Source organism: Budorcas taxicolor, chromosome 12 (assembly GCF_023091745.1).
Source record: "Budorcas taxicolor isolate Tak-1 chromosome 12, Takin1.1, whole genome shotgun sequence".
NCBI classification, from domain to species: domain Eukaryota; kingdom Metazoa; phylum Chordata; class Mammalia; order Artiodactyla; family Bovidae; genus Budorcas; species Budorcas taxicolor.
The window spans coordinates 46,657,933-46,684,865 of record NC_068921.1 but is presented as its reverse complement, the minus strand read 5'-3'; positions in this window follow the sequence as shown (position 1 = coordinate 46,684,865).

Sequence of the window (26,933 nt, the reverse complement as noted above, 5' to 3'; positions counted from 1 at the left end):
AAGAGCAACTAAGCCCTTGCACCACAACTATTGAGCCTGCGCTCCAAAGCCTGGGAACCACTACTGAGCCCACGTGTGCAGCTACTGAAGCCTGTATGTCCTAAAGCCTGTACTCTGCCACAAGAGAAGCCACCACAGTGAGAAGACCATGCACCACAGCTAGAGGACAGCCCCCACTCTCCACAAGTGATTAAAAGCCCACACAGCAACAAAGACCCAGCACAGTGAAAACTAAATCAATAAATGAAATTATTTTAAAAAACTAATTTCAAGAAATGTATATACTTATACACATATATACGCATAAGCAAGTAAGTGAAGTAAGTGAAGCTGCTCAGTTGTGTCCAACTCTTTGCAACCCCATGGACTGTAGCCTACCAGGCTTCTCCATCCATGGGATTCTCCAGGCAAGAATACTGGAGTGGGTTACCATTTCCTTCTCCAGGGGATCTTCCCGACCCAGGGATCGAACCCCGGTCTCCCGCATTGGAGGCAGACGCTTTAACCTATGCATATACAATCATTGGGGAAAAATTACTTTCCATTTAGATATGTAAGTCCTCTGATATTTGACACAAAAATTCTCACCCTAAAGCATTTCTATGCTTCAAACTTAAACTAATGTAAAATAAACAGCTAATCCAAGAAAAAGACAGGTTAACAAAGGAAGATACTCTCAAAGTAGGAGAGACTGGATGATTATTTTTAACTGGAAAAATATCTGATTTGGCTGATGGGAAGTATAGCTGAAGAGGTTGTTTTGGATAGAGGAGAAGGTATACAGCTCCTTGAATGAATTGTCTATTTCTATTTTGTGCTTTCCATCCAAAAGCACCATCTTCTAGGACTGACCCATAATGTTCTGATGAGGCTCAATTTCCTCAAAATCAGTTCCCCCAAAGAGAACTCAAGAAAATGGGACTGAGTTAGTAGATCAGAAACAGAGTGACAGAGATGGAGGTCACAAACAGACAGGAGGATCTGGGTGTCGCTCTACAGATTGGCGACCAGGAAGATCAAACTGTGACGCATCTCTCACAAGTATAAAGAATAGTATTATGGCAATCATTCTATGTAGTAACTTTACTACTGATGCTGCCTTAATTATGTACACATATTTTTTGTCTTTTTTTTAGTGATTCAAAAATAATTCAACACTGTATATCTTTACTGTACACTATGAAAAAGATACTGTACACCACAGGAAAAAAGATAAATCTAAGATCAATTATATATTAACTGATTTCACTGGATGGATAGGGGGAAGTCGTAGCATCAATGTGAAATATATTGAAAAGGGGAAACACTATGTTTAAGTTACTTTGGTTGAAAAATGATGCCAGTTTTGAAGATGGCATGCATTTGATTGCACCTATTTGGATCTCTTCCTTCCTCTGTCTTCAACACCAGGCTAATTTCTGCTTTTGTGTTCACAAGAACTTGACACTAACTGATGAAACTGAATGACAATTAATTCCATAGTACATGGAATTAATACCATGTTTATGGAGGGTGGCAGGTAGATAGTCTAAAAGGAGAATCTTAAAGGTGATAGCAAGAATTTATGGAGCTTCTAGTATATACCAGACACTGTCTTTTTTTAAAAAAAAATTTTTTTATTAGTTTGGCTGTGCTGGGTCCTCATTTGGCATCTGGACTTCTCTGGTTGCAGAGCATTGATTGGCTCTAGAGCTTGCAGGCTCAGCAGTTGAGGCACTCAGGCTCTGTAGTTGCAGCGTGCTGATTTACTTGCCCATGGCATGTGGGATTTTAATTCCCTGACCATGGATCAAACCAGCATCCCCTCATAGGAAGGCGATTATTAACCCTTGGACCACCAGAGAAGGCCCTAGGCACTTTCCTGAAGAGTGGAGACAGAGGTGAGTGAGAAAATCAGGGGCTCTCTCATCCTAAGGTCATCATCTGGGGACAGCACAAGCACTTCACAAGTGTTAGAAGATAATCGTTTTCAAGGAAAATGTTTATAAAATCAAAATATGGAGTAGATTAGAGCAGGTAGGTTTGGGAATAAGGTTATGAAAAAGAAAGCAAGTAGAAGAGACATTAGAGTTTTCCAGTGTTAATTTCCAATATTCATTCAATACTTAGCCTGAAGACTTAGAAGTAATTAGTAAGCTAGAAATGGAGAATATGATGGATGTTAACTAGACTTATTACAGTGATCATTTCATAATATATACAAACATCAAATCATTATGCATACCTGAAACTAATATAACGTTATATGTCCATTATGTTCTCAAATTAAACACATATTTTAACAATGAAAAAAAGTGAAGGAAATTGGGAGAATTATTTGTGGGAAGAAAGGGGGTGGATGAAATAGGAAAGCCTTTCCACACAACAGGTTTCTCTGCAGTAAGCAAATTGAGATGTGGGTGGAGGAAATTGTAGAGAAGAAGTCTATAGAACAATATTAAATATAATTATCAGACAGAAGAAAATCCCCTTGGATCGTCAAGAAAATCATCAAGTGAAGCAAGAAGAAAACACTTTTCACTCAAATATGTACTTATCCAGAAAAGCTAATTTCACCACTTGAGTATAAAGCATTCACCCTGTAAATACACATACTTGATTTCTTTTACAAATAGTAAATAGCAAAAGGCACGAAGGCCAAATACAGATTTCTTCAATATATTCTTTGACTTTGTTAATTAAGAAGACAGATAATGAACCTCAATTTTCTGTATCCCTATGCAAGTTAACTGTGAAAACATTTGGGCCACTGGAAGTATTGAACGGGATCTGTTGCTTATTATACACAAAGGGGAAATTCCATTTTAAATATTGATTTATGCAGCCTAGTTCTGATTGCTGCCTCTGAATTATCACTGCTTCCCTAGTCAGGAAACTGAGTTATGTGAATCAGAACTCTGCAAAGAAGCAAAATCTCCATCTTGCAAGGACATAAGGAAAGTGACTGCTGATGCAGGTCAATCAAGTTATAATGGGCTCTAATTAGCACTCCACGAGCTGTTAAATTCTTTACCTGCAGCTGAACGGCTGTTTAAAAGGTGTGATATTTTTTCTTTCCTTTGAAAACATCACAGAGCTTGAAAAATTTTCCCCATGCTCTTTCCTTATGCCTTCATGTCCGTAGAAAGAACTAGAAAGAACAGAAAGAGAAAGAGGAAAGGTGGTTAATATTCAAAAGGTTGTTATTTTGTAATCTGTTGGGATCATCAAATACCTACATGGTTACTGCCCCTCAGTTTTCAGGTCTGTAAAATGGGATGGGAACAAAAATACCTATCTTGCCGAAGCATTGTGAGGAATAATTATGAACGTTTATCATGTTCTTTGAAGATAAAGAACAGGATTCATGTGTTAAATTCTTGTAATCACAAACCTAACCCAGGCAGAAAAATCAGAAAAATTAAAGCTACCTTTGAACGAAGAGAAAATTTATTCTTGATGCATGTAGTTTTATATTTCTGACACTAACATAGATTCAACAAAATTAGCGGTTTAAGACAAAATTATAAAGAGGAAACTTCTCATGCTGCTCCATCTCACATGCCTTCTGATCTTGAACTAGACAGCATAAAGCAATCTGCACGTGAAATGGAAGAGTATTTCTCAGATGGTTTTCATCATCCTTTATTCATCCACATGGAAAAATTAATTTAGCACATGCAGGTGTAAGTGTAATTGTGCATGAAAAATTATTTACAAAAGAAAGCAAAGTGATCCACTAATCATATTTGTGTTTGGTGTCTCTTTTCACTTCCTTTTTGTGTTATATAATTATAACTACAATCTTAGAAAATTTAAGTTATATTGCGCTTCTTCTGGTTTCTATTTCAACTTAGAAACACCTCCATATTAAAATTGTCATCAGTGAACATGTGAAAGCCCATTGGATGATTTCCACTTTAATAGATCCTGTTTGGAACTAAATGAGAAAACAAAAACAGTCTCAACCAAATACTGAAAACAATAGACATATTCTCAGAGACAAATGATATTGGCCAGGAGAGAGGGGAAGAAAATGAATTTTTCAAATCTGTGTTTATATTATTTATCCTATGGACTTTTTTTTTCTGTAGGTGTTGAGAGACTTAAATACCTGTGGCAGATACATGTTGATATATGGCAAAACCAATACAATATTGTAAAGTAATTAACCTCCAATTAAAATAAATAAATTTATATTTTAAAAAATACTCGTGAAAAAGAAAACTACAGAAGAAAAATAGGTGATTGAAAACTCAGTAGTTGAAAAGAGAAAAGTTAAGAACCTGAGGTGTCAGATCATTGAATGGAGTTTGTCTGTTGAACTTGGTGATACAAGCTGCCAAGTCTTAAGGGGTCAGCTCCTATGGATTAACAACTACATGTGTATTCTCCCACTCAGGATCTGGTCCTGAATTTCAGACCTATATTCAAATGTTTACAGGTTACCTGCAATTTCATGACAGACAGGCAGGTCAAAATCTTTTGTCTGAAACTGAATGCATTAAATTCCCTAACTGTCTCCTGTTGCATCTTATCTCAGTTAGTAGCTTTGTATTCACCTAGAATGCTGGGTTAGAAAGCTAACTACCCACATTTACTCCAACAGCAGGTCATAACAGTATTAATTCCTAAGTGTTGTTCAAATTTGTCCCCTATCCTAGTTTGTATCACTGTCATTCTTTGGCTAAAGTGGGCATTTCACTTGGATATCTTTATTTCAAACAAGAGAAATGACTTTGACTTCCTGAAGCAAAGACCAAGAGTATATGAATAAGGTTGAAGGTAGCTCTCAGAATAACAAGGCAGAATGAAAAAAATTGGCTTGAGAAAGAAGAAGAGGAATTGAGGCTGAAGGAGTGAATGGTGCCTCTCTTGATCTGAGTGAACACCAAAAATTGCTGGAATTTTTTGGGTCATTTATCTCAAGGGTAAAACTCCATGAATTGAAGATGGTTTTCCTAACAAGCCTGGTGCCCAGTACTAAGCAGGTCTGGGTGCCACGTTTGAAGGTGCTTTAGATGCCAAGCAGGAAGTCACTATAAGATGTGATATCCTCCTTCCCAAGTATCCTTATTTCCAATCTGAACTTCTACCCTCCCTTCTTCCTGCTCTGCACACAGTGACATTCCTGAAACATATGTGTAAAGAGAACAGTGCTATTCCACTTAAAATGCTGCAATGGCTGCCTATTTATCTCAGGACAAAAAGTCTTCATAGCTTCATGAACTGGAGGCACTCCTTAAACAAACATCTTCACTTTTTACTAATTAATCCCCCTCTCTCCCTATGAAACCACATAACTTGTCTCAGGCTTAGTGACACTCAAATTCTTTATGTCTCAGTGCAGAAAGAATTCAGTGAGGGACAAACTTGTAGATAAGAAATGGATTTAGCAGTACAGGACACTTATGAAGGATAAAGGGCAGAGGGTGAGATGGTTAGATAGCATCACTGACTCAATAGACATGAGTTTGAGCAAACTCTAGGAGATAGTGAAGGACAGGGAAGCCTGGGATGCTGCAGTCCATGGGGTCACAGAGTTGGATATGACAGTGACTGAGCAACAAATGAAAGATAAAAGCAGGCAGACAAAAGGGCTCTGCCCCAAGAACTAAGTGGGCTACATTTTTATAATCAAAGGAAAAGTGGAGAGGGGGAGAAAACCAACTTCTTCCCTTCTTTCGTAAAGATGTTCAGAAAAATGGGATGTGAGAGGATGGTCATGTCCTAGATCTCAGGTGAGTCCCTAGGATGGGTCAGGTGAGGGTCAAATGAGGATCCTTGGCTTCATACTGGAAAGAATTCAAGCATGAGCCATAGTAAATGAAAGTAGGTATGGATATGAGAGTTGGACCGTATGAGAATTGGACACATTTCATAGGCAGAATGCTGTGCATCTCAGATGGCAATATTATCCCTGAAATATGGGATAGCTAGTTTTTATAGGCTGGCTGATTTCACAGGCTAATGAGTGGGAGGATTATTCCAACTATTCTAGAGAAGGAGGCAGAGATTTCCAGGGATTGGGTCAGTGCCCACCTTCTGGTCTTTTACCGTCACCCTCAGGACTGTCATGCTGCCAGTCATGGTGCTGGTAGGTGCCTCATTTAGATGTTAAGTTCAGTCCAGTTCAGTCGCTCAGTCATGTCTGACTCTTTGTGACCCCATTGACTGCAGCACACGAGGCTTCCCTTTCCATCACTAACTCCCGGAGCTTGCTCAAACTCATGTCTATTGAGTTGGTGATGTCATCCAACCATCTCATCCTCTGTCGTCCCCTTCTCCTCCTGCCTTCAATCTTTCCCAGTATCAGGGTCTGTTCCAATGGGTTAGTTCTCCACATCAGGTGGCCAAAGTATTGGAGCTTCAGTTTCGGCACCAGTCTTTCCAAGGATTAGTCAGGACTGATTTCCTTTAGGATGGACTGGTTGGATCTCTTTACGGTCCAGGGGACTCTGAAGAGTCTTCTCCAAAACCACAGTTCAAAAGTATCAATTCTTTAGTGCTCAGCTTTCTATATGGTCCAACTCTCACATCCATACATGACTACTAGAAAAACCATAGCTTTGTCTAGACAGACCTTTGTTGGCAAAGTAATATCTCTGCTTTTTAATGACCAACTCTGTCTAAGTTGGTCATAACTTTTCTTACAAGGTTCAAGTGTCTTTTAATTTATATATTAATGCTTTTCAATGGGCACATGATGAAGCAAGCTCAAGGTCTACTGGAAATTAAATCTTCTGCCACCTTGAGCCTAGTAGGTTCTAGCCAGTTTTTGTCATATCCCCTATGGTTATCCTGCCCCCTTCCCTCCTGTCTCACCTATATTCTCATGGTTTCCCACCACACTGAATTTCCTTTGAACCATTCCACATCTTTTCCTTAGGATCTTTTAAAATATTCTCCACCTAAAACTCTTCACTCTCCTCTGCCTCCTTTCTGTGTCCCATGTCACTTTTCCCAGAACCATCCTGTATTAAAACTGAGGGTATATGTGTTTGGTTTCCTTCCTTGATGTACAGGATTGAATATCCTCCAAAAATTCAGATCCACTCAGGACCTCTGAATGTGATCTTATTTGGAAAAAAAGAGTTTTTATAGATGTAATTATCTCAGGTTCTGGAGAGGAGCTTATCCTGGCTTTAGGGTGAGACTTACATCCAATGACTGGTGTCCTTATAAGAAGGGGAGGAGCACAGAGGCAAGAAGAAAGATGGAGACAAATGGAACAACCAAGGTCATGTACCCATGGAGGCAGATATTGAATTGATCCCCGAGGACTGCCTGAGGCTCTGAGACCCCAGAAGAGGCAAGGAAGAATCCTTCCCTAGAGATGTCAGCTGAAGCATGGTCCTGCTGACGCCCTAATTTCAGATTTCTGGCCTCCAGAACTTTGAGAGAATATGTAGCTGTTGCTTTAAGTCCCCAAGGCTGGGGGTAATTTGTTAAATAAGCCTCAGGAAGCTAATCTACTTGAAAATATGCTCTGTAAGGAAAGGAAAAGAATTTGTCTAATTTTGTATCCTAAGATCTTAGCATGACTATCACATAACAGACTTTCAATTAATATTTGTAGAATGAGTAAATAAAGGCAAGTTCATGCATCTTCCTCCCCATTTCTAGTACACTAAGTCTTGGCTCTGTCCTAACCCATCCCCACCAGTATTCTGGGTGTTTTCATCTTTCTGTCTTAGTAATCCATAGACCTGGTAGATGAAAATCTATTAATACCTATTAATAAACAGCACCTTGGGAATATTAAGCTAAAACTCATGCAGGAAAATATACCTCCTGAAGATTTGCATTTTATCTGAAAAAGAAAAAAAAACCCTTAAACTAGAGAATAAATTTCTTGCTATAGAATTTCACATCTAAGTTAAAAAATACATGAGATATTATCTTAGGCAAGGGAGATAACCTTGCCTTTCTGAAACTGTCACATTTTCAGATTCTCTAGACTATATGACCTTGTCTGACCCCAATCATTTGCACATAGATCTTTTAGTTAATAATTTTAAGATTTTTACCAAGCAGACACAGATATCTCAAATTCCAGAACATCATCTTCTGGGTAAAAGATTAGTCATTTGATTAAATAAAAATTTGAAACAGGAAACAGTGTCAATCCAGTTTCCTGCACAAAGGTAAATAACTGATGATTGAGTCAGCCCTGGAACCAAGGAGAGCCTCTATTTTGAATGCCTCTCTGCAGGACATTGGCAATATTGATTGAATCAACCTGCTTTCAGTACTCATATACTAAATGGATATCAGTCCACTTGGAAGCCACGATGACATAAGCAAGACAAAATAACAAAGACCTGCCTATGGATTCAGATTTCCTCATCTTTTGTAGGGCACATGTGCACATACACATACAGACACCCACTGAATATTACATAAGGTGTTTCACTCTATGCATATCAATTAAAATTAAGAAAGGAGCTGAACTTGCAGGGTTATTAAGAGCTCTTTACTCACCAGCTCCATCAGTCATTGTCCAATCTCAGAAATGGAATCACAAAAGCTCGAGAAGGCACAAGCACTCACCCTAAAGATCTATATACTCTCTTAATATTCCAATTTGTGAAGATTTCTTAGATGACACATTTTAAGATTGCCTTGCAGGAAGTTTATGTTGAAGTCCTTTTCATCTCCTAACAAAAATTATATCACTTATCACTTACTGCTGTACCTAGGAAAAGGCTGAAAATTGTAGGAGTAAGCATTGAAAAATATAGTTTGTAATAGCCAGACAATAAACTCTAACTGGATATAAAAAGGCTCTAAAAATTCTATAAATAAATGATACACTTGAATATAAAAGCGTAGATTCTAATTGTTTGTACAATGCCAATAACACATTTTCTGAAATTTAAAATTTATGGAATGACTTAAAAAATAAAACTTTTGCTAGAAAGTAAATATAAATTTTTATCATCTTAGAAAAATAAGAAGTATCACTTATTCAACTGCTTTTCAAGAGATGCTTCACTGAAGAAACTTAAAATGTATTGCTGATGACTGATAGACTGACCTAGAAAGTTGATTGAGTGCTTGAGCGTATTACAGAGGAATAATATTACATATGTACCCAGCTAATGCAATGAATAAGTTTTAATGCACCGGGCTCCAATATCTATATTTGTCCAAGGAAAATGTAGACCCAGACCGCCTGAGGGAATATTAAGATTTGGAGGAGGAATCAGGAATGTGAGACTTCTGACTAGCAGAAATGGGAGAAGTTAGGCTCTCTGTCCTCTGGGCCTCCTCTCTATTAGGTTTTATTTTGCACAAAAATTCACTTTTTCATTGCTTACTTTGGCCCCTATTGTGTTTACCATACTATCTGCTATCGTTTGTGGACATACACTTAATTAGCTTACCAAAGGGAAATTTCTGATAATTCAGACAACTTTCTATTATTTAGCACTCAACAATCCACACTTGTAAACAATATTTTCACAGCAGTTCTTACTTGGAGTCATTATAAAGTGGCTTGCTTATAAAAGCAGGGGATAGGAAAAATTGACAGTTGAGAAACAGTGTTCCAGTCACTTGATTTAAATGCCCTAGAGAAATTTTGATTAGCTCAGCTTAGCCTTTACACTGAGTTCTTGAGCTAGATTTTTATCTCTAGTCCAGTAAATTCTGGTAGGGGAATGAATAGGGTGGGACCTTGGTTATAGCTAGATAATAGCAGTTGATTTTGAAAAAGAATTTTTCAAACCTAACTATTAGGTTAATTGGACAGAGAAACAAAGAGTTCAGCTGAAATTCAACCTTCAACTAGCCCAAATTTCCGTGCTCCCTTCATTCCATTATATGATGATATTGTCCTTGGCTGATAGTTTTCATGAGTTGACGTGAACATCTCGGTAATTATACTGGCTCTCATTGTTTTAATTCGGAGGAGCCTGGTAGGCTGCAGTCCACGGGTCGCTAAGAGTCGGACACAACTGAGCGACTTCACATTCACTTTTCACTTTCATGCATTGGAGAAGGAAATAGCAACCCACTCCAGTGTTCTTGCCTGGAGAATCCCAGGGATGGGGGAGCCTGGTGGGCTGCCGTCTGTGTGGTCGCACAGAGTTGGACACGACTGAAGTGACAGCAGCAGCAGCAGCAGCATACCCAGTTCTATGTCTCCAGTGATGACCTCTTTCTGAATCTTAAACTTGAAACTAACTACTTGTTGTGTATCAAGTTTCCTCAGTCATGTCCAATCCTTTGCAACCCTATGGACTGTAGCCCACCAGGAGGATCCTTTGTCTATGGGGTTCCCCAGGCAAGAATACTAGAGTGGATTGCCATGCCCTCCTCCAGGGGATCTTCCTGACCCAGGGATTGAACCTACATCTCTTATGTTTCCTGCATTGGCAAGTGGGTTCTTTACCACTAGCACCACCTGGGAAGCCCTTAACTACCTGTTAGCTATAGTCACTGGAGTGTCCTAGAGATTACAACAACCTTAGAGTGCACTTAGAGGATTACTCTGAGAATGAGAACTAATCCACTCAAAAGCATTCGGCATGTTATTTGAAATAGAGTTCAATAAAACAGAGTGTTTATGTTTAGTCTTCATGATCCATCTCTACCAAATCTGTCCTTTCTTCTTATCCTCCCAGCTCAGGCAACTCACTGCCACTCACCCAGCTGGCCCACTCCAGAGTCCTGGGTGTCATACTGAATCCTTTCCTCTCTATATCCTACCAGATGTATCTACCAAATGTTTTTTCAATGTTTATGCTCCTAGGTATTACCATCAATGCTGTTCTAAACACCCGAAGGGAAAATGAACATTTCTGAGAAGAAAGCAGTAGCTGTGAGAATGCCGCTGGTAGCAGAGTCATGCCATTGACAGCGGAGACACGGAATGCTGAGATAACACAGAAAGTGGGAGAAAATCTGGCAGAACGAGGAAGGTGCTGATTCAGCTCAATGACTGAGACTGGGGATCTGCAAGTGCTGCTAGCCTAGCACAACCTGATCGAGCTCCGGGTGACTGTAAGGATCGTCACACAACAGCAGCAGCACTGCACGTGCTCATGAAGGGAGGGAGAGGAGAATGTTGACCAAAAATATGGTGACTTTAAAAGAAGGTCCTAAATTTCATTTTTTCATTATAAGTTTCATTTTAGTATTATAAACACCATCATACCTCATCCTTAGAATGAATTGCTTGACCAAGTGTGGCGAAAGAAAACAAACGAAATCTCCCTCGGTTCTCTTTCTCACTGCTGAAACACTGTAATTTCTTAAGGAACTTACCACATGCTAAATAGAAACAAAAAAAAAAAAAGATGATCACAGAAATGTGAACATCTTCATCACAATTACTTTTCCAAATTATAGGGTTTTGATGCCACAGTTATAAATTTAGGACTCAAAATACCGGTCTAGCTTGCCTTCTCTCGCAACCACAGCCTGTCTCCTCTTGTGAGATGAAATCTTATCTTTCACCTGTCTAGGATCAGTCTCCCAGACAGATCGAATCTTTTTTTTTTTCCTTATATGTTTTGTTTGTTGGTTTGCTTTTTGGTTTAATGCAAAATTATAAATTCTAGGGAGACTCCTCTGGGCCTCTCCATTCCTTTCTAGTCCTTGATCCATGATACTGGAGCCTTCAGAGATAACAGCAGGAGGATTCCTATGGCCAGTGCCACGGTGCTGCCGCTCTTCCCAGCTCAGGAAGAATGCCAAGTCTCCTCTCTACTTGGGGCTTGAGGCTCTATGGAGCCCCATCAGAGTTTCCTTATTTTGAAATCTGTGTCTATCACAGCCTTAATGTTGTAATGCTCATGGAAACTAATTACACCCCCAAATCACACTGATGCAGTATCCTCACAAACACCCACAGGACCTGCAGTTAGATTATTTCCATGAAATCACTCTGCAGCAAAGTATGTTTGTCCTATAGAAAGAATTCTCAGATCCAAAAAACTCAGCTAGTTCACCCCATCCCAATATTTCCTAACCTTACTAACCTTAGTAACTTCTACCCTTACTAACTACATCTTCAGTGTCCAATAGAGAGAGCCATGAGCAGCCCAGATCTATTGATAGCTTACACCCCAGGCTCTTTCAACTAACTTCTTTTCATTATTTCTATTTCTATAGCCCTATCTTTAAATACATACTTACTTATAATTTTGTCTTTTATTTCTGGATGTTCATTTACACCTTGGACCCATTTCTCTAACTTGACCTTTTTAATTTTATTTAGGTGAAGGTATTTTGTCCTGGTTCCTGGCCACTGTCCCACTGTGCCCTGGTTGTTGACCCTATCCTTATGTCAACTTGCACTGCCATACTAGTCAAGGGCCTTTTGACACACTTTTTCACATAATCTAGTAACTTCCAAATCTAAATTTGGACAGAGTCCTCTGAATTGATATATTTACTTGTGTACTTACTAAATATGAGGGTGTGCCACGTTTTTAATTTCTGTTAACCTTGACTATGCTACTATCTTTACTTAAGAGTCAGTACTGCATAGCAATTAAAAACACAGCTTGGGACTTTCCTGGTGGTCCAATATCTAAGACCCCATGCTCCCAAGGCAGGCAGAGCAGGTTCAATTCCTGGTGAGAGAACTAGATCCCACATGCTGCAACTAAAAATCCTGCACACAGGAACAAAGATTCCATGTGCCACAATTAAGACTCAAAGACTCAATGCAGCCAAACAAAGAAATAAAACATAAAAAAAAAAAAAAAAAAGAACACAGACTCCATGTGGTACAATGGGAAATTTATATTTGTTCTTTTTTTCCTGGTTCCTGGTACAAGCCTTCTAAAACATTTGTATGCTAATGAGATGATTGATAGCTGGGGGCCCCTAGAGAACTTGAAGATGGGGCCTGGTCAGTAGAAAGAGCAAGACATGATTAGAGAATTGAAACTTTCAAGCCAAGTTCCTACCTCCAGGAAGTGGAGAGGGCCTAGAGATTGACTTGATCTCCAGTAGCCTTGGCCTGCAACAGCTTGGAGTGAGTGGGGCTTGGCTTCCCAGTCAGAGATTGAGCTGGGTCACCGTGGTGAAAGCACCAGATCTTAGTCACTAGACCAGTGGTGAATGACAAGGGCCATGGCCCTTTGACTTTGCAGAAAAGAATTTCCACAAAGACAGAAAGTACTGAAGCAAGTAAAGTATTGATTAAGAGGGGAAAGAGAACAGTAGGTGTGGATAGACACATGGGCAGACTCAGGGGGAGAGAGAGTCGCTGAGTTGCACCATCGTGGAAGTTTGAATCACTTTTACAGGGCATTTCTTCTGGGTCTCCTTTGGCCAATCATTTTGATTTGCTTCGTCACAGTCCATATTTGGTATATCTTGGGATCCTCCTACATATGAGCAGTCGTCTGTTAGCCAAGATGGATTTTACTGAAAAGCTGTATGGGTAGAGAACATCCCTAGGGATCACACCCCTTTGACCTCTAAGGAGTCTTTCTGCACTTTTGTGGTCTGGGCAGAGAGCCCAGCCTCCTCCCTGAGTTCTATTCCTGTCTTGGAATTTCAGTCCATAGGGAATGAATCTCCAATTGTTTTACCCTGGGAGGGGCAGGCAGGGTGTTTGGAATGGCCATCTGCCTCCTATGTTAGTTGCTCAGTCATGTCCAACTCTTTGTGACCCCATTGACTGTAGCCCGGCAGGTTCCTCTGTCCATGGAATTCTCAAGGCAACAATATTGGAGTGGATTGCTATTTCCTTTTCCATGGGATCTTCCTGACCCAGGCATGGAACAGGGCCTCCTGTATTGCAGGTGTATTCTTTACCATCAGAGCTACCAGGGAGGCCCCCAGGGAAGTCTCCTGCCTCAAACTCAATCACCAATGGCCAATGATTTAATCAACCATGGCTATATGATAAAACCTTCATGTAGTGAGTGAAGTCACTCAGTCGTGTCCAACTCTTTGCAACCCCATGGACTGTAGCCCACCAGGCTCCTTGGTCCATGGGATTTTCCAGGCATGAATACTGGAGTGGGTTGCCATTTCCTTCTCCAGGGGATCTTCCCTACCCAGGGATTGAACCCAGTTCTCCTATGTTGCAGGCAGATGCTTTACCGTCTGAGCTACCAGGGAAGCCCTTCGTACCAAGGCTGAAAAACAATTGACACTTGGAGAGCTACTATATCAGTGAGTACCTTGAGGTGATGTTGGGGGGCACACTGACTGGAAGAAGGCTTGGAAGCTCGATGCTCTTTTCCCCATTCCTAGCGCTATTCACTCTTCCATTCGGTGGCTCCTGAGTTGTATCCTTTATAATAAACTGGTAGTAATAAGTAAAACCACTTTCCTGAGTTCTGTGAACTCTTCTAGCAAATTACTGAATGTAGGGGTGGGTCATGGGAATCCCCAATTTGTGGCCAAGTCAGAAATGTGGGTAACCCAGAGCTCTAATACTTAAGACTGGCATCTGCAGTGAGGGAAGTCTTGTGGGTCTGAGTCTTTAAACCTGTGAAGTCAGACACTAATCCGGGTAGTGAGTGTCAAAATTGGATTAAACTGTAGGATACCCAATTGGTGTACAGAGTTGGAGAATCCATCGGTATGAGGAAAAATCCCAAACATCTGGTGTCAGAGTGTTGTGAGAGAAACCAGCTTATCCAGATTTCCAAGATTCAAATCCAGATTTCACTAGTTATCAGCTATGTGGTTACACCAGACCAAAGGAAGACATTCAGAGACCTAAACACTAAAAAAATTTAGATGTCCATTTCTAAGTGGGATTTCCAATGAAAGCAACTCTAAACCAATAAAATAATCCTGAAGACCATTTCAATTCATTTAAGAAAGAAGAAAAAGATTCTTCTAATCTTTTATCCTTGGAGTTTTTTCTTGGATGGTACTACAAGGATGTGCTCATTTTTCTTCCTGGAACTGAGCCTTTTAAAATAAGTTCTACTACTAAAAAGGGAGCCTCCCTTGTAGCTCAGTCAGTAAAGAGTCTGTCTACAATACTGGAGACCCAGGTTCAATTCCTGTGTTGGGAAGATCTCCTGGAGAAGTAAATGGCAACCCACTCCAGTATTCTTGCTTGGAGATTCCCAAGGACAGAGGAGCTTGGCAGGCCACAGTCCACTGTGTTCCAAGAGTTGGGCTTGACTTAGTGACTAAACCACCACCGCTAAAAACTAACTGCAACATATTTTTCCATATCCTACTCATTACTACCCCAATATCCTCTTTATTTTTCACCAGCTTGGACCACCATTGTAGTCAGAGTCCGTCATGTATCCCACATGCATTGGATATTTGTAACTCTGCTTCCCCATATTTTGATCTTGGCCATGCCCTGAATTTTCAAGAGCTAGGTTTTGCCACTCTCACTAACTGCCAAGCCATCCTTGATTTTGTGTTTTTGGCTTCCATTTTAGAACTAAGAGCTTCTAACAATATTATTTGGCTTACGTTTGACTAAATTTGAAAATCTGCAACAAATCAAAGTGATGTCTTTTTTTACAGTGTTACAGTCTACTGATTAAGACATTTTGTGGCATGGGCTTGCCAACATGAAGATGCTTCCCAGCTATTTAAGAAGTTATTGACTTATAAGCTTCTGTTACCACATTAAGATGAAAATTGAATTTGGCATCTGTTGCTCTTGCTTGCTCAGCTTTCTACAGATCCTTGAGGTAGCACTGGGACTGTCAAATCCAGTCTTGCCCAACCTCCCCTCCCAGCCTTAATTAACCAATAAGCCAATCAAACTTCCCCAGGAATCTGAATTTCTAATGAAGCTACAAATGATGAAATGTATTCCTTTACCAGTTTGTAAAAGGAGCTATCCTTGGGCCCCTGACTGAGATCCTCAAAGCTGCATATAAGTCTTTTCAATACTCAGTTTGCTGTTAAGCCTTTCCTTTCAGCATATGAGTTGCCTAGTGTCCTTTCCATAAAGCCCTTTTTACTTTTCTTTCTGTTCCATACCACCAAAGAATTCTAACTGAAACAAAAAGTTTCTCATTAATTTTTACCATTGACATATCTCCTTCAAGTGTCAGAGCTTTGCTTAATCTCCAAATGCCAATGAGCATTGAGAATAGTGTCACATTCAGAACAGGTCGATACGTATATCGACAAAGGAGACTTTGTAGTTATCTCAGGAGTCAAGAAGTTTCAAGATCACTTCTATACTCTGTCTGTGTAATATATACATAGGATATGATCAGAAGTCTCTTTGAGGATCCTTTATAGATAACGTTGCATTCTTGATTATATAAGCATGCATGCAATGATGGATTTATTAATACAAAATACAGCGCAAGATTTGTTTCTATACTTTTGAAGGTCTTTTATTATCTGCTGTGCTGTGCTAAGTTGGTTCAGTTGTGTCTGACTCTTTGCAACCCTATGAACTGTCAGGCTCCTCTGTACTATCTACAATAAACCAAATTATATTGGTTTATTCTCCATAAGCATGGAAGGAAGAGAAATCAGCATCAGAAAAAGATTAATAGATTTAATTACTTAAAATTGTTAAAATTCTAAATAGCTAAAGAAAATATTCAAATCTTTTGATTTAGTCATTCTACACTTAGAAACCTAGTCTCCGGTCATGTTTCCCAATATTATGTGTAGTTGGCAAACAATAAATATGTAAACATAAGGAGGGTTGCGTTATTCAGTGGAATTTTGCACAGTCACTCAAAATGCTCACATTCTGTCACAGAAATTTGGAATTCAGCTGAAGTTTACATTCTAACTCCATCACTTTCTTTGAAGACCTTGGGTAAATTACTTGACCAATTTGTGCCTTATTGCTTTCATCTGTAAAATGTAGATAATGATAATGTTCAAATATTATGAGATTCAAATGTGATACTATATGCAAAATTATTAAAATAGTACCTGGTACAGGTTTAAGGGAAACACAAAATTATGTATATGCTGTGTAGTTATAACTTTGTTTAAAAACAAAATAGAGTACATTTAAAACTCTAGAGTGATTCCTCAAGGTTTAAAAATTATCTAATGGGATAATGGAACTCTGGCTGATTTTTTTTCCACCAAGTTGCTTTATTTAAAAAAAAAAAACACATAATTTATAATGAAAAAGTAGGATTTCTCTGAACCACTTCATATACTAATCAAAGTATCTGATTAACTGCACAAAACTGCATATATGTTCATGTAGCATCATTAAAAGTTAAGAGGGTGTCAATCAGAGAAATCTAGATTACAAATCATTTCTAACATGTCAAAATGACTTTTCTGTCTAGAAAACAGCTCTTGTTATTATTCTCCACAATAATTATGTCCATTTGTCCACACTATACTCAATCCATATTTCTCATGCATGCGTTCGTTAAAATCAATGTTGATGACTATAAGTTAACTTCCATACAGAAAACATGCCAGGCTACTCAGCATAGCTTAAGGGAAGGTAACACTTCCTTGGGAAGACACCAAACATCCTTGGTCAAGATCTATGTTAATTTTCAGAGAAGCTTTTAAGAGAAAGATTTTCTGATTTGGAAAACACTTCAAAAGAACTTAGAGTGCTCTTGGGTCTGGTTGAAACCTCATTTGCAATGATCAGAGCTGTGTACCAGCTATACTATGATTTCTGATAATGGGTTCTGCTTTAATTTCTGTTGTTTTAGGAACTTCTGTAGATAAAGCTCATCTAAGCTTGTCAGTCTTATCACTCTAAGGGTTAGAAGCAGACTAATTGGGATGGCTTAACAGGGGCTGTAGGAGGAAAAACCATCCACAACTTCCCAGAAAAATAGCTTCCACACACTGAGTGCCTAAAAGATGACTAATGTCTTATCTAGTGTGATTGAAGTGAAAACTCCCAATGAAGTTTCACTAATTTTTTGTTTGTTTGTTTCAACCAGTTTTTTCCCCCCCAGGACTTCTTAAGGAGCAAGAAGAAAGGCACAACCTTTTTTCAAAGGTAGTTTGCTCCCTACTATCTCTTTCCACACAGAAACATCAATAAAAAGACAGAGATCAGGGAGCAGGAGACCTTATATTGTGATCCTTGACTCAAGGGCATAGATTCTCATAGATTAAAGAGGCTACTGGAGACCTCCCCTGGAGGCAGGCTATGCTGATCACCAGCCCACTGTGGTAGTCCTCTGCAGACAGGACAGGACAGTACTCCATTCTGATGATGTGTGCTAAAATCCAGGATCAGTACCTCTTGTGGGACTTCCTTTCCTCTATGTACCTCCAAATTAACTACCTGAAACTTTTTATTTTCTTTTTGTTATTCAAAAACCACTTTTGGGAACTTGTCTGATAGCCCAGTCTCTATTGGGGGTGGGAAATGGCAAAGAGAGTGAATGTTTATTCTATTCCTAAGATCATGGTCTTTTCTTTCTGGCTATACCTGACTCCTATCCTACAAAGACTCCTTCCCCTCCCCCCACAGAATCCCATTCTCATCCTGTTGATTGACATCCAAATAGAGCCAAAAACCCCAAATATCAGCTGCTGTTCTAAAAGCTTATTAATACTGTTGGCTTGCTGACCCCTTTTCCTGGATCACAGGTCATCGTTTCCGTTGTTTGCATGAAAAATGCCTAGACAGTGTTATTTCCATTGAATAACTTGCTTTATATTAAATAGGGCCTCATTTCTCAGCCCCTTAATTTAGGTCAGTATTTCTGTACTATCAAGCTGAGGGGTAGCATCATAGCTCTTCTTCAGCAACTTGCAATCAGCTGAACTTCAAATCCTGAAGCTTGAATTTAATACAATGTCACATTTAACATGGCATTTTGCAGTAAATTTAAGGAAATGGAATTTAATGTATCTTAATATCTCCTCTTGAATCTATACCTTCAATTGTTAATAAGCCACATCACTGAGGAAATTATTTCCATGATTGATTATGTATCTTCTAACACAATTTTAATTTGTTAAAATCCATAAATAAGAATCTTTAAGAAAATATATGCATAACAGCTTCTGAAGTAGTAATGTATTTCTTTTAAATCAGAAGAATTGGATTATTATTGAAATATGTGTACGTGAATTAGATCACATATATCTTAACAAATGAAATATATTCATTATAAGAAATACTGAGCTATTTTATATTTTTCAGTAGAGAATTTATTAAGTGATCTTCATTTAACCAATTTACAAGTAACAAATGTAAAGCTGGCTAATTTAAAGAGAAAGGCAATTTGTTGAATAGCTAGACTCTACAAATATTTAGGAAAAGGGAAGCTTGAAAACCAATCAACCAAACTAGGGTAATATTTTAGGCATTTGGAACTCTGAACACTGCATGAATGTCCATTCATGAAGATACTGATGCTCAACACTACATGAATCTTCTATCTCCAGGCTCTAGACACAGCAGTCTTCACTGTGAATAATTTATCAGAGTTCCTCAATGTATTATTATTCTCCTAAAAACCAAATTTTTGGCAAGGAGAGACTGATTATCTGGCCCTACTGGGGCCACTTTTGCCCCAGTTCCAGTAGACAAGAAGAGACTAGTGCTTCTTCTTCGGTTTTTACAGGGAGAGGTGAAAGGAAAGATGGCTTTCAACAAAACTCACACAGAGGGGCTTTCTCCCAACTAAGAGAAGCATGTGGATGTTATATTTATAACATTTATATTTACATAGGCTTCCCTTGTAGCTCAGTCAGTAAAGAATCTGCCTGCAGTGCAGGAGACCTACGTTCGATCCCTGGGTTGGGAAGATCTCCTGGAGAAGGCAATGGCAGCCCACTCCAGTATCCTTGCCTGGAAAATCTCATGAACAGAGGAGACTGGTGGGCTGCAGTTCATGGGGTTGCAAAGAATTGGGCATGACTGAACAACTAACACACACACTCTATATACATATATATAATGAGATTACATTTGCTGTTCTTATTTAGCTGCTAAGTTGTGTCTGAGTCTTTGTACCCCGTGGACTGAAACCTGCCAGACTCCTTTGTCCATGGGATTTCCCAGGCAAGAATATTTGAGTGAGTTACCATTTCCTTCTCCAGGGGATTTTTCTGACCTGGGATGGAACCTGAGTCTTCGCGTCTCCTACATTGTCAGGCAGATTCTTTACCACTGAGCCACCTAGGAAGTTCCAGACTTTTTATACACACACACACACACACACACACACACACACACACACACACAGGGCTTCCCAGGTGATGCTAGTGGTAAAGAACCCACCTGCCAATGCAGAAGACATAAATTATGTGGGAGGGTATGGCAACCCATTCCAGTGTTATTGCCTGGAGAATCCCATGAACAGAGGAGCCTGGCGGGCCACAAACCATAGGGTTGCAAAGAGTTGGACGTGACTTAGCATGCACGCACTCACACATACACACACATGATTCATATAAAAATCTAGGGTTGAAATGAATTTGCAAATTCATTTCAAGGGCAATATGAGGAGAAGAATATGAGAGGAATTCTGGTTCGGCTAATGGCTATTAGGTAATTCAGAATACAATTCATTAAATTCAGCAGCAAAATACAATTTTTTTAATTTACTTGAAAATATCAGAAATATTACGAGAGCAAAGGAAAAGCAGATGAGAGCCAAGGGGAGAACAGAGGCTCTTGGGAGGGAACAATACTAGCATTTATGGTCACGCCTATCAAGAGGGTATTTGGTAAATCAGAGGGGCTGATCTGAGGTAGAGAAGCTAAACAATGATTTTTGAAAACTGATGGAGCTGAGAATTAGGAATTAGAGTCCAGAAACTGTTGAAAACAGATCCCAAATAAACCCCAATCACATTAAGTTGAGAATTCCAAAAGATTCCTCTATAGCAGCAAAGATGAAACAAAAATATAGGGTTTTACAGGAAGTGTGGTTCTGCTTCAAATAATTTCCATCTAAGATAATGCTTTAAAGTTATCCAGATAACTAACTGTCATGTGTCCTTTATTGATTCAAACACAAATGATCTCTGGAGAACTCTCTTAGATCTCAGAGTATTTCTATGTATAATTTTGCAAATACAATGTTTTTCACAGAATAAAACAATTAAGACACACAGAGAGATAAGATGTGAATTAAAATGAGCAGAAACAAGAAATAATAAAAATAGCCCTATATGGATTCTAAATATTGAAGTCTGTAGGACTGTAGTTCTTGCTTCTTCTGTCTGCACTCTGATGGATGAGTATAACAGGCTTGTGCAAGCTTCTTGACTGAGAGGGGCTGCCTGTGGGGAAAACTGGGTCTTGCTCTAGGGGGCAGGGCCATGCTCAGTAAATCTTTAACCCAATCATCTGCTGATGGGTGGGGCTGTGCTTCTTCCCCATTAGTTGCTTGGCCTGAGGTGACACAGTCCTAGAGTCTGCAGGCTCTGTGCTCTAGTCCTCCAAGAGGACTGTGCCAATACACACCTCCCCAGACTGCTGCTGCCAGTGCCCATATCCCCGTGGCAGGCCCCTGCTGACCCATGCCTCCTCAGGAGACCCTCAAACACTCACAGGCTGTCTCTTGTGGGGTCACTATTACTTTCCCCTGGGTCCCAGTGCACGCAAGGTTTTGTTTGTGCCCTCCAAGAGTCCCTGTTTTAAAACTGGAAATAGAACTGCTTTATGACCCAGCAATCCCACTGCTGGGCGTACACATTGAGGAAACCAGAACTGAAAGAGACACGTGTACCCCAATGTTCATCACAGCACTGTTTATAATAGCCAGGACATGGAAGCAACCTAGATGTTCATCAGTAGATGAATGAATAAGAAAGCTGTGGTACATATACACAATGGAATATTACTCAGACATTAAAAAAATACATTTGAATCAGTTCTAATAAGGTGGATGAAACTGGAGCCTATTATACAGAGTGAAGTAAGCCAGAAAGAAAAATACCAATACAGTATACTAACGCATATATATGAAATTTAGAAAGATGGTAACGATAACCCTGTATGCGAGACAGCAAAAGAGACACAGATGTATAGAACAGTCTTTTGGACTCTGTGGGAGAGGGAGAAGGTGCGATGATTTGGGAGAATGGCATTGAAACATGTATAATATCATATATGAAACGAGTCGCCAGTTCAGGTTCGATGCATGATACCACATGCTTGGGGCTGGTGCACTGGGATGACCCAGAGGGATGGTACAGGGAGGGAGGAGGGAGGAGGGTTCAGGATGGGGAACACATGTATACCTGTGGCGGATTCATGTTGATGTATGGCAAAATGAATACAATATAGTAAAGTAATTAGCCTCCAATTAAAATAAATATATTTATATATACATATAAAAAGAGTCCCTATTTTCCCCAGCCCTCTGGAAGTTCTGTAATCAAATCCCACTGTCCTTCAAAGTCAGATTCCCTGGAGATTCCCAATTCCTTTGCTGGATCCCTAGGTTGGAGAGTCTGATGGGGGGCCTAGAAACTTCACAACAGTGAGAACATGTTTGGTATTTCTGTTCTCCAGTTTGTGGATCACCTACCTGGTGGGTATGGAATTTGATCTTAACATGATTGTGCCCCTCCTCCTGTCTCACTGTGGCTTCCCCTTTGTCTTTGGACATGGAATGTCTTTTTTGGTGGGTTCCAATGTCCTCCAGTTGATGGTTGTTCAACAATTAGTTAAAATTTTGGTGTTTTTATGGGAGAAAATGAAGCACATCCTTCTACTCCATTGTCTTGGCACCAAAAAAGCTATAATCCCACAGACTAGAGAAAGAAAGCCACAGTCAAAGAAAGCTAACCCAAATGATCACATGGATCACAGCCTTGGGTAACTCAGTGAAGCTATGAGCCACGGCACAAAGGGCAACCCAAGATGGACCAGTCATGGTGGAGAGTTCTGACAAAACCTAGTCCACTGGAGAAGGAAATGGCAAACCACTTCAGTATTCTTGCCTTGAAAACCACATAAACAGTATGAAAAGGCAAAAGGAAGATATCCTTGGTTGGAAGATATCCCCTGGTTGGAAGATATCCAATATGCTACTGGGGAACAGTGGAGAAATAGCTACAGAAAGAAGAGGCTAGGCCAAAGAAGAAACGATGCTCAGTTGTGGATGGTCTGGTGGTAAAAGTAAAGTTTGATGCTATAAAGAACAATATTACATAGAAATCAAGAATGTTAGGTCCAAGAATTAAGGTAAATTGGACATGCTAAGCAGGAGATGCAAGAGTGAGCATTGACATCTTAAGAATCAGTGAACTAAAATGGATGGGAATGGGCGAATTTAATTCAGATGACCATTATATCTGCTACAGTGGGCAAGAATCCCTTAGAAGTAATGGAGCAGCCATCATTGTCAACAAGATCCAAACTGCAGTATGTGGGTGGAATCTCAAAAATGATACAATGATCTCTATTCCTTTCCAAGGCAAACCATTTGGCATTACAGTAATCCAAGTCTATAATACCATAGAAGCTAAAGTCAAATGGTTCCATGAAGATCTACAAGAACTTCTAGAACTAACACCAAAAAAGTGTCCTTTTCATAATAGCAGATTGAAATGCAAAATTATGAAGTCAAGAGATACCTGGAATAACAAGCAAGTTTGGCCTTGGAGTACAAAATGAAGTAGGGCAAAGACTAATAGAGTTTGGCAAAGAGAACACACTGGTCATAGCAAACACCCTCTTCCAGCAACACAAAAGAAGACTCTACACATGGATATCACCTGATGGTCAACAATGAAATCAGATTAATTATGTTCTTCGCAGCTAAGGATGAAGAAACTATACTGTCAGCAAAAACAGGACCAGGAGCTGACTGTGGCTCAGATCATGAACTCCTTATTGCCAAATTCAGGCTGAAATTGAAGAAACTAGGAGAAATCACTACACCATTCAGGTATAACCTAAATAAGATCCCTTATACACAGTGAAGGTAACAAGTAAATTTAAGGGATTAGAGCTGATAGACAAGAGTGCCTGAAGAACTATGGAGAGAGGTTCATAACATTGTATAGGAAGTGGTAACCAAAACCGTCCCTAAGAAAAAGAAATGTAAGTAGGCAAAGTGGTTGTCTGAGGGGCATAAAAATAGTGGAGAAAAGAAGAGAAACAAAAGGCTAAGGAGAAAGAGAAAGATGTACCCAACTGAATATAGGGTTCCAGACAATAGCAAGGAAAGATAAGAAAGCTTTCTTAAGTGAACAATGCAAAGAAATAGAGGAAAACAATGCGATGGGAAGACTAGAGATCTCTTCAGGAAAATTAGAGACACAAAAGGAACATTTCATGCAAAGATAGGCACAATAAAGGGAAGAAAGGGCAAGAAACTAACAGAAGAACTATACGAAAAATATCTTAATGACCCAGATAACCACAATAGTGTGATCACTTACCTAGAGCCAGACATCCTGGAGTGTCAAGTCAAGTAGGCCTTAGGAAGCATTACTATGAACAAAGCTAGTGGAGGTGATGAAATTTCAGCTGAGGTATTTCAAGTCCTAAAAGATAATGCCGTTAAAGTGGTGCACTCATTAAACCAGCAAATCTGGAAAACTCAGCAGTGGCCACAGGACTGAAAAGGTTGGTCTCCATTCCAATCCCAAAAAAGGGCAATGCCAGAGAATGTTCAAGCTACCATACAATTGTGCTAATTTCACATACTAGCTAGGTAATGCTCAAAATCTTTCAAGCTGGGCTTCAACAGTATTGAACCAAGAAACTCCAGACATAGAAGCTGAATTTAGAGAAGGCAGAGGAACCAAGTAACAAACTGCCAACATCTGCTGGATCATAGAAAAAGCAAGGGAATTCCAGGAAAACATCTACTTCTCCTTCATTGATTAAACCCTTTGTGTGGGTCACAACAAACTGTGGAAAATTCTTAAAAAGATAGGCATACAAGACCACATTATCCATCTCCTGAGAAACCTGTATATAGGTCAAGAAGTGACAGTTATACCTGGACATAGACCAACGGATTGGGTCAAAATAAGGAAAGGAGCCCATCAGGGCTGTATATTGTCACCCTGCTTATTTAACTTATATGTAGAGTGCATGCTAAGTCACTTCAGTCTTGTCTGACTCTTTGTAACTCTATGGACTGCAGCCTGCCAGGCTCCTCTATCCATGTGGTTTTCCATACAAGAGTATTGGAGTGGGTTGACATGCCCTTCTCCAAGGGATCTTCCTGACCTAGGGATGGAACTTGCATGTTGTATGTCTCCTACATTGGCAGGCAGGTTCTTTACTACTAATGCCATCCAGGAAGCCCTATGTGCAGAGCACAGGCTAGAGGACTCACAAGCTGGAATCAATTGCCAGGAGAAATATCAACATGCTCAGATATGCAGATAATACCCCTCTAATGGCAGAAAAGTGAAGAGGAAGTAAATAACCTTTTGATGAGGGTGAAAGAGCAGAATGAAAAAGCTGGTTTAAAACAACATTCAAAAAACTAAGATCATGGCATCCAGTCACATCAGTTCACAGCAAATAGATGGGGAAAAAATGAAAACTGACGGATTTTATTTTCTGGGGCTGTAAAACACTGTGGACATTGATTGCAGCTATGAAATTAAAAGATGCTTGCTTTTTGAAAGAAAAGCTATGCCAAATCTAGACAGCATATTAAAAAGCAGAGACATCACCAACAAAGGTCCATAGAGTCAAAGTTATGGTTTTTCCAGTAGTCATGTACAGATGAGAGAGCTGGATCAAAAGATGGCTGAGCACCAAAGAATTGATGTTTTTGAATTATGGTGTTGGAGAAAACTCTTGAGAGTCCCTTGGACAGCAAAGAGATCAAACCAGTACATCCTAAAGGAAAATCAACCTTGAATATTCATTGGGAGCACTGATGCTGAAGCTGAAACTCCAATACTTTGGCCACCTGATGTGAAGAGCCAACTCATTGGAAAAGAGCCTTTTGCTGGGAAGGTCTGAGAGCATGAGAAGAAGCAGGTAACAAGAATGAGAGGATTGGATGGCATCACCAACTGAATGGATGTGAGTTTGAGCAAACTTCAGGAGACAGTGAAGGACAGGGAAGCCCAGGCTGCTGCAGACCATACGGTAACAAAGAATTGGACACAGCTTTGACACAGCTTAGAGAGTAAACAACAAGAAGAACAATATTGAAGTAATCACTTTTTATCTAGAGTTTCAAATGATCATCTCTTCCATGTACAAGGAAATAAAAAAATTCAGCAAATGCCTGGAAGGAATTAAAAAAAATAAAAAATCATAGGAAGACAACTCTAGGCCCAGATGGCTTCATCTTGAATACTATAAAATACTGAATGGAGAAGTGATCTCAATCATACAGAACATTTTCCATAGGCTGGAAAAAAGTCTGTAGGGCAGGCATTTCCCAACTTTACATAAGGCTAATATCCAATACAATTTTGATCAAGAAACCTGAAGCCAACAAAAGTAGGAAGAATTATAGGAAAATTTCACCTAGTAACATAGAAGCAAAATTGTTAAACTATGTACAAATAAAACAAAGGCAGGAATATATTTTTTAAAAAAGTCTATATATATTATGACCAAGTTGAGTCTATTCTTGGGATGAGATGTTGATTTAACATTTTAAAATCAATTAACTTATTTCATTGTATTAGCAGAATAAAGGGGGAAACATTAGATTGTCTCAATAAATGCAGAAATACATCTTACAAAATTGGCAATTTGAGTTTAAACTTCACAGGAAAGTAGGAAGCAAAGAGAATTTACTGAATTTATGTAAGCAGAAAATACAAAAACCTTAGATCAACCACATTTAATAATCAAAGATGGCAAAATTTCCCTTTGAAATTGGAATATTGGTGACAAAATAGAAATATCTGCTATCACCATTCAGTGATATTCAACACTGTCCTAGAGATTTCCACCAGGGAAAGCAAGCCAGAAAAAGAAACAAAACATAAATGGTATAGATAGAAAGACACAAAATTGTCATTTTAATGTGATGATTATGTTTGCTGAATAACCAAAAGATATAGAGATAAATTATTAGAATTAATAAGTGAGTTTAGCAAGACAAAGTCACATAAAAATCAATTATATTGTCATA